We start from the raw sequence: 10032 nt of genomic DNA, 5'->3' as shown, positions 1-10032 counted from the left end.
CTGGCAGTGGACTACCAGCAGTCCGGGCCGATCAACCTCGGCAACACCGAGGCAAATAGCACCAACACCAGGCCCTCTAAGCAGCAGTGAAGACACCGGTGAAGTCGCCGAACAACCACCCACATCCAACCCGAGCTCCAAGGTAAAGAAGAAACAAGCTCGGACGAGGTAAAAGTTGCCCCTATTCTAGACAAGTATGACAGGTCCCCATGCCCACGGATTTCAAACTCCCTCCTCTAGACAAGTATGACGGGTCTTTTGACCCCAATGACCATGTCGATGCTTTCCAATCCCAAATGCACCTGGCAAAGGCCATTGAGTCTTGTATGTGTGTGGCGTTCACCACAACCTTCAGGGGAGTAGCCCGCACCTGGTACAGGAACTTGGCCCCTGGGTCGATAAGAAGCTGGACCCAATTCGTGCAGGTCTTCACCGCACACTTTGTTACTAGCAAGCGGTGCCCCCGCACCGAGGAGAGCCTCCTCGGAATAGTCCAGAAGGAATGAGAATCCATCCAGGGCTATATCAAACGGTTCAATGACGCATGCTTGCAGATACCACGCCTAGACCCCGCGGTACAGCTCGCAGCAACCAAGAGGGGCATGACACACAAGGAGTTCAGGTGACACATGATAGTCAACCAGCCCGCGACTGTAGCCGAGTTCCTCAAGCTCGCGGACAAATTCATAAGAACAGAGGAGGAGATCAACCAAAGGACTAAAGGCGGGATCGAAAAAAGGAAGAGGGAAGGCGAGCCCTCCAACTCAGATGACCGGAGGAAGAGAGACCTAGCTCGGGGGCTGAAGCTAAGCCAGCCGATCCGAGCTCCCTTAGCAGGTCGGGTGGACTACACGCCCTTAAACGCGAAGCGGGCTGAGATCTTAATGACGATCAAAGACGCCCCGTATGTGAAGTGACCACCTCGTTTGAAGGGAAACCCAAACGAGAGGAATAAAAACTTGTACTGCAACTTCCAAAGGGACCACGGTCATAGCACCGAGCATTGTAATAATCTCCGCAACGAGATAGAGGAGCTTATCCGTCGCGGGTACCTACGAAATTTTGTACATCATCATCATCATCATCATCATCATCATCATCATCATAATAATAATAATAATAATAATAATAATAATAATAATAATAATAATAATAATAATAATAATAATAATAATAATAGTAATAAAGCAGGTCGGCAGGGAGAACACAACAGAGATGCTCCTGAATCCAGCAGCCGACCATCCGAACCGCAAAAGCAGCCCCCAGAGGAAAGACCAGTTCGGGGAACAACCCACGTGATCATCGGAGGATCAATCATAGCAGGATGCACCTCGGCAGCAGCTCGGGCATCGACCCAGGAGGCCGCCAGAGAAGAACAAAATCCCCCAAAGCGGCCTAGGACAGAAGACCCCATATTCTTCACCGAGGACGATGCGCGCGGGGTCCACTACCCCCACGACGACGCACTTGTCATAGAGATGAAGATCAACGACTTTGAAGTCCGACGGGTACTCATTGACTCTGGCAGTTCGACAGCATCCTCTTTAAAGCGGCCTTCGACAAGCTCCAGTTCCGAGAAAGTGACTTGAAGCCCGCGAACACCCCGCTGGTCGGCTTCAGCGAAGAAGAGGTCAGACCCCTGGGAAAGGTCACAGTACCTATGGAAGTCGGCACGTGGCCTAGCACAGTAAGACTCAGTCACAATTTCTTGGTGGTCGCGACCCCCTCCCCCTACAATGCCATAGTAGGTCGGCCGATCACCCACGCTTTAAAAGCTGTGGTGTCCACTTACTATTTGGCCATGAAGTTTCCAATGGATTTCGGCATCGGGGTAGTGTGGGGTGACCAGCTCGAGTCCCACAAGTGCTACGTTGCCGCCCTCAAGGGAAAGGCCATGGTAACCAGCGAGCTGCACCAATAGAGGTAACTGTTTCCATCTCTGTCTCGACAGAGGACCCCGCCAGATTACTTCAGGTCGAGCCATCCCTTGAAGAACCCTTGCGATCCGAACTAGTACGTTTCTTACTCAGTAACTTAGATGTTTTCGCTTGGTCCACAACAGAAATGCCTGGCATAGACCCTATGCTCAAAACTCACAAGCTCAATACTAACCATGTAGTCAGACCCATTAGACAGAAGAAATGCAACTTAGCCCCAAAACACTGGAGGGCGGTCGATGAGGAGGTCGAGAAGCTCATCGCAGTAGACTTCATAAGGGAAATTCATTACCCGAGCTGGGTAGCCATCCCAGTTATAGTAAAAAAGGCAAACGGCAAGTGGCGCATGTGCGTTGACTACACCGACCTGAACCAAGTTTGCCCGAAAGATTGCTTCCCCCTCCCTAGGATCGACCACCTAGTAGACACGACCTCGGGACACGAGTTGCTAAGCTTCCTGGATGCCTACTCGAGCTACAACCAAATCAGGATGGACCCATCCGACGAGGAAAAAACCACCTTCATAACCGAGTTCGACCTGTACTGCTACAAGGTTATGCCCTTCGGACTGAAAAATGCTAGGGCGACCTTCCAAAGGCTCGTGAATAAGTTGTTTCAGCCCTTAATTGGCATGATGATAGAATGTTATGTAGACGACATGGTCATCAAGACATAGTTTTCTCATAAACTAATACAAAACTTGCATTTCGTCTTTCAAATTCTACGTCAATTTAGCATGAAACTAAACCCAAACAAGTGTGTCTTCGGTGTCACCTCGGGTAAGTTCCTAGGGTACATCGTCAACCGGCGCGGTATTGAGGCCAAACCGGACAAAATAAAGGCCATCCTAGATATGAGACCACCCCGAAAAGTAAAAGAGGTTCAGAGGCTAAATGGCAAGATAGCCGCTTTGAGTCGTTTCATGTCTAAATCAACAGACCGTTGCCTGCCCTTCTTCAAGGCAATACAAGGCAAAGGGTTCGAGTGGAACCCGAACTGCCAGCTCGCATTTGACGAGCTCAAGAAATACCTCGCTAGCATCTCGGTGTTGACCCGGCTCGAAGAGGGCGATTTTTTAGAACTATACCTCTCGGCAAGCAACAAAGTGGTCAGTTCGGCACTGATAAAGGAAGTAGATCGAGTCCAACGACCCATCTACCATGTTAGTAAGATATTGCAGGGAGTAGAAACAAGATATCCAGAGATAGAAAAGCTAGCCTATGCGCTGGTCATTGCGGCCCGCAAACTCCGCCCGTATTTCCAAGCTCATACCATCATCGTCCTCACCGACAAACCCGTGAGGCAAGTATTACTCAGGCCCAAGGTCTCTGGATGATTGACGAAGTGGGCCATCGAACTCAGTGAGTACCATCTCTAGTACAAGCCCCAAACCGCTATCAAAGCTCAAGCCTTAGCAGATTTTATTGCAGAATGCACGTTCAGCTCCGAGGTCCTCAGCCCAGTTGAGCACGAGGCTCCCGGTTCGGGTGAGCTCGGTGCTCTCGGGCCGGTTGAGTCCGAGCCCCATGAGATCGCACCCAGTTCGGTATCTCTCCTGGTTAGGCCGAGCGCGAACTGGGATGAAGAGCCCTGGATCCTTCACGTAGATGGCTCCTCAAATCAGTAGGGCAGCGGAGCCGATGTAGTTCTTCGCGGACCGAGCGGCACGAAACTGGAGTACGCGCTACGCTTCGAGTTTGCGGCATCCAACAATGAGGCGGAATACGAGGAGTTGATAGCAGGGCTAGCTCTGGCGCAAGAGGTAAAGGCAAAACACATAGTTATCTGCAGCGATTCCCAACTCGTGGTCAACCAAGTTACAGGGGAATACGAAGCCCGCGAGCCAGCTATGATTGCCTACTTGGCAAAGGTAAAAGAGGCATTGCTTAGCTTCCAATCACACATCATCAAGCAAATCCCGAGGTCAGAGAACACTGAGGCCAATGCCCTGTCCCGGGTAGCCAACACCAGTGACAACACCATGAGAACTGTGTACATAGAGGAGTTACCTCGGCCTAGCATTCTCCAGGGGGCAGTGGAGGTCGCTCCTGTCGCCCAAGCATAACTGACCTGGATTAATCCACTCGCGAGCTTCTTGCTACATGGAACCCTCCCCGGAGAATGCAATGCCACTAGGAGGGTAGAGCATCAGGCAGCCAAGTACGTCATGATAGACGGACGGCTGTACTGAAGATCCTACACGCTCCCCTACCTGTGTTGCTTGCGACCTCCCGAAGCCGAGCTCGTACTCTACGATATTCATGAAGGCCTATGTGGTAGACACTTGGGGGGCAGGGCCGTCACTCAGAAGGCACTACGACAGGGGTACTATTGGCCAACAATGAAAGCATACGCCGTCGGGCTAGTCAGGAAGTGCGAGAAATGCCAAAAGCATGCCAATATTCACCACCAACCCACCGCCGACCTCAAGTACCTCACCAGCCCATGGCTCTTCACACAATGGGGGTATCGACCTACTCGGGCCATTCCCGCCAGCAACAGGAGGATGGAAGTTCCTAGTAGTTGCAGTAGATTACTTCACCAAGTGAGTTGAAGCTGAAACTCTCGTAACCATCACAGCTTGAAATGTCCAGAACTTCTTCTGGAAGAACATAGTGTGCCGCTTTGGGCTACCTCGGGTGCTGATCTCCGACAACGGCAACCAGTTCGAAGACAACAAACTCCAAGAGTGGTGCCTAGGCATGAAAATCTGGCATAACTTCACGTCGGTTGCGCACCCACAAGCAAACGGTCAGGCAGAAGTCACGAATAGAGCTATCCTCCGCGGATTAAAAGCCAAGCTAGACCAAGCTAAAGGGTTATGGGTAGATGAGCTGCCCAGCGTCCTATGGGCATACCGAACTACAGAAAAGACCGCTACTAGAGAAACTCCCTTCAACCTCACCTATGGCACGGAGGCAGTCATCCCAGTGAAATCGAAATCCCCTCACTTCGGCGGGAAGCATATGGCGACAATACTAATAACGACGAGCTACGTACCAACCTCGACCTACTTGACGAGGTGAGGGACCTCCATACATCAGAACCGCAGCATACCAGCAAAGGATAGCTCGGTACTACAACGCCAGAGTTAAGAAATGAAACTTTCGCGTCAGCGATCTGGTCCTCCGCAAAATCATGGTACTTGAGCCCAACGTTGGCAAACTCGGGCCGAACTGGGAAGGACCCTACCGAGTGAAGCAAGTACTTGGGGGAGCATACGAGCTCGAGACCCTGGAAGGTAAACAAATACCCTGGGCATGGAACATCGTCAACTTAAGATGATTTTGCCTATAAATCATCAAACTAAGCAGGCCATGAGCCACTACCAGAGCCTAAGGGCCAGAATGCCGAGCTAGCAAAGACCTCGGCACCCTAAGGCCCGGAATGCCGAGCTAACAAGGACCTTGACACCAAAAGGGGCACAATACCGAGCTAAAGATGACCTTGACACCTCATCAACGAAAGCAATCTGCACAAGTATGGAGCCCGAGGTGCATAGACCAGGGCCTAATTCAGCCTTTGTTAACTAACCCGGGCGGAGAACAGATCGGGCACATAGCCTTACTATGTTAACTTGCCTCGGGGCTTAAGTCTAGCAGCTTGGGTATATAGTCACTTCGGCAAAAGAAGAATATTTGCACCACTTTTGAATAGAAAAAGTACTTCATTGCTAAATATTTGCTTTACAGTGTTTAAAAAGAAAAAGCAAAAACAAACAAAAAACACAAATGAGCTCACAAGCCCAGAGGTCAATCTTCCTCGCCTTTAGAAGGGACTTCGACAACACCGGAAGGACCCGCTTCGTCTTCGGAATCCGCATCGTCATCAGCTACGGCAGCCATCTCCTGAGTGATGCGCGAAGTGGTTATGGCACTGACATCGAGCTCGGGGTACGTGTTCCTTATTATCCATCGACTTAACTTGAAACCCCTTCTGTATGAACCCACCATCATATCGTCAAAGCGCGACAAAGTGATGCAATCCTCGACGACTTTCACCTTCGCCTCCTCGACGGCCTAAGAAAAGATCTGAGTCTTCTCCCTAATATCTTCTTGAAGGTACTCGACCTGATGCTCCAGGTCCAACTTCATGTTGGCCATATGTCTCACCACCATTCCTAAGGCCTCTTTGTCCCTCTGAGACCTCGATAGCTCGGCCTACGCAGCACGGGAAGCCGCTTTGGTAGCTTCTGCTCGCTTCAAGCCCCTCTCCGCTTGAATTGCCAAGGCATGGATAGAGGAGTTCACCTGCCAGAACGAGGGCAAATCAGTTCGATAAAAAAAAAAAAACTACCTCGACTTACCACCATGGCGTAAGTTGCAGCACGAACGCTTATGAAATTTGTAGGAAGTTCGGCCCACTACGCGACCTCCTCAGGGCAAATGCCCTTCTTGCTTTTTTGGAGAGCGTAGCTCGGCGTCAGCACGCTCCCAACCTCCTCGTGACTTCTTGAGCCTGAAGGCACTGCCCGGGTATAGGCAGTGTCGGCATAGGGAGCCCCTACCGCTCCCTAAATTGAAGGGGCCACCTTGGGCTCCCCAGGAGGCTCCATTCTCGGTGCCTTGGGCTCCACAACCTGGGATGGATCGACGTGGACCCACTTAGCAGCTCGCTTCCTCCTTTTCATGCCAGCGAACAAGTTCGCACCTCGAGTCTTCTCTGCCTCCATAACACCTACAAAAAGGAGCTCGGTGTCAAAAGACGGGAATAAAAGCAAAAGTAAGAGTATCTTTGTCTGAGCAAGAAACCTACCCGAACTCATACCAGTCTGAATAAGCTTGTCATTCGTCAGGTAGACTTTGCATTTGAGCCCTTGCCGGGCCCAGTCCTGGAGGCCCTTCACCGTATCTTCGTCTAACGAAACACCGGGGTTAGGAGCGGCCAAACCCCACTCAGTAGGAAACAGCCACCCCATAGCACTTCGAACCACGAAGTAGTCTCGCTTCCATGCCGGTACCTGATTTGGGAGATCGTGTAAGAGCTTGAAGCTCGGGAGAGGTGACAAGTAGTACGCCCTCCTACGCCCGGGCAGGGGACCCGCTTGTTTCTTAAGCATGAGAATAGCGGAAAAAAATTCCAAATCCAAAGGAAGGCAGTGCTCACAGCAAAGGGAGATGGTCCCGACAAGGTTGCGGATAGAGTTCGGGTGAAGCTGACCTACAGTGATGCCGAAGTGGTTCATGACCTCGACGATCAGGGGATGAAAGGGAAGGCGTAGCCCAGAACAAGCTGCTCCCGGAATATCACGATATCATCCAGACTGTGCTCCCAAGGAAAGTCGCCTAAGGGTAAACAGTAAGTATACTCCCCGGGCAGGTTGTACTGGACGATAAGGGACCAAAGCCTTTCGGACGTCATAGTGGAGGGTTCGAACTTATCTGGCACCCGACCTCGGTGGGAGGTGGATGCCAAACTACTCGAGGTAACTCGGCCTACGAGCTCGAACTCGAGCTCTACCTCGGGCCCCGCCTCGGACTCACTAAGGCTGTTGGGGGCAGCAGCTCAGTTCGTATAACTAGCATCGGACCCCCCAGGAGACTACATAAACTACCCGAGCTAGACATCGAAACAAAGAGGGCTGAGGACTCACCAGGAAAAGCTATCGGACTACAAACAAGTGACGCAAACTGACAGGCTTGGACGTGAGCTCAAGGAACAATGTTGAAGGATGACGGAGGAAAGTGACAAGGGGCCCCCCATTATTTATAGCCACTGTACCCTCGCATCAACGACCAAGATCGAAACCATCCAACGGCTCCCCGCGAAATTAGTTGTGCACTTCCCGAGGAAAATACACTTTGGCGCGCGTTGTTTACGTTCAAAAGTTTGAAATCGTTTACGCATGTGAGCTACACACAGCCTGGGATTGACCCCTGATCGAATCGAGCCGACCCCGGTTGAGCCAAGAACACAAGAAGGTCAGACCAGAGAAGTCCCAGACCGAGGCCAAAGTGTCCCGAGGCAAATCCACCTGTCATCCCATGAACTCCCCACGTCGGGTCTAGACCCCGAGCATGGGGAGTGGGGGACAATTGATGGAGGAAGATTTGACCCGACCCCTTGGCCGTACGACACGTGGAAGCAACCAAGAGTGACCTGGTAGAAGCACCAGCTCGGCACGACAGCTGGCCCATAGCTTGAGCTCCGAGAGGAGAAGTCCCGAGCTCCCCCAAAGGGGGAACCTACAATCACCTGAGCTCCGAGTTGAAGATTCCCGAGCTCTCCCTTCGAGGTCCTGAGCCTTGCAAAAAGCACAAAAGGCAAAGACCCGAATTGCCCACCCATAGGCAGTTTAGGCCACACTTCTATCCGAGCTTAAGACTTCACCTCACACGCCACTTCGGCTCTAAGTGTCCTGACTGAACAACCGTACCTGACGCCCAGGAGACCCGTACGCGGAGGCGGCGCACCTGACTGATTAGGGGTCCGACACATGACAGCCACCATCCAATGGCAGCCTGCCATCGCCATCTCAAACAGACAGAAGCGGCCCTAGCAATTGGCAGTGGAGGTTATGACACCCGAACTGGCAATTGGCAGAAGAAATGACACCCGACCTGGCAGAGGAGGTGACCCGATCTGACAAAGGTAATGATGCCCGAACTGGTAGAGGCATGGAAGTAAGTGTACAGGGTGATTATAAAAGGCCCCCATCTCACAAAGAAGAGGGTATGTAATTCTTGCGCTTTCTGGTCTTAGAATTCCTCATTTCCCTTACCTTCTGAAGAGCACTAACTTGAGCTTCGGAGTGTTCTAACCGGGTTCCTCCCCAGAAGTCTCCATTTTCTTCCTTGTTTCAGACACCTCCAATCTCGTCAGAAGCGGGGTAACTGACAGGTAGGACCGACCGGATTGCGCATCATCATGCCCAAAAAAATAAACTTTCCCTGATCCCCACATAAATCTGTTTGCCCCATCCCGAGGACTACTAAAAAACGTGCTAACGTCATGGGACTCCTGCGGGTAATGAGAAGAGAAGCTTAAAAAATGAAGCCCATTTCTTTGAAATCCCACTATAGTAATGTCAATAAAAATCGAAAATGAGAAATTCAAAATAATGAGAAAATGATTTATTACTGTGAGGCTATAAGGTGGGATTACTAAATAATGAAAAAGTAAAAGTGACTGAGATGTAAGGGGAAAAGTAAAAGTTCATCATTTATTATCCGGGATGCTATTTAAGTCTTTGAGACCTTTCATGTTCTCTGTGAATAGGTTGAACACTTTGCCCAACAAAATGGGAGGGGGGCTTCCCTGTTATTAAAGACGTTGCAATTCCTATTTTTCAAGATTGATCAATAAAGATAAGTAATTTTCTCCTTTATTTGAGGGTTTTTAGTATTCCCATTTTTGGCAATTCTTACCCACCAACCCAGCAAGGATTTGATCATTCTCATCTGGACCCTCCAGATTTGGACTAATCAGATGTCAAATTCGTTTAGTAAAGTAGTAATCCGTTAACCGTTAATTCGGTTCATCGGTTTTTCAGTTTTTAATTTTTAAATATATATTATAAAAATATAGATAAATATATAATAAAAAATATAAATAAATATATATATATATAAAATGTTATATTTTAAATAATAAATAATATATATATATATATATATATATATATATATATATATATATATATATACAGTTGATTTGGTTAACCATTGGTTTTTCATATTGGTTAACCAAAATTGAACCGATACCTTCGGTTTTTTTAAAACATCCAATCGAAACCGAACTAACCAATTTGGTTAACCGATTTTTCGGTTTGCTTTTGTCGGTTTTTTCAATCAGTTCAATTTTTTTTTCCTCACCCCTATAATTCATCCTCTTTTCCCAAGGAGGGATTTGTGGGGAGTTTGCTATTTAGAAAAGAGTAAAATATAAAAATCTCCCCTAAAATTTATGAGAATAATAAAAACATTTTCTATAGTTTAACTTTAGCAAAAACCTCCCTTTTATTTTAAAAAAAATTGACAAAAACCTCCCTCTGAATGACCCAAACGGAAAATGTTAAACCGATGATATTTTTCAAAATACCTATTTTACTCCTATACGATTTATTTTATACCTATTTTTTACTAAAATACCCTTT

This window comes from Nelumbo lutea, chromosome 1 (assembly GCF_056320005.1).
Source record: "Nelumbo lutea isolate HS-2025 chromosome 1, American lotus-T2T, whole genome shotgun sequence".
In the NCBI taxonomy this organism is placed as follows: domain Eukaryota; kingdom Viridiplantae; phylum Streptophyta; class Magnoliopsida; order Proteales; family Nelumbonaceae; genus Nelumbo; species Nelumbo lutea.
This window is presented reverse-complemented; position numbering follows the sequence as displayed.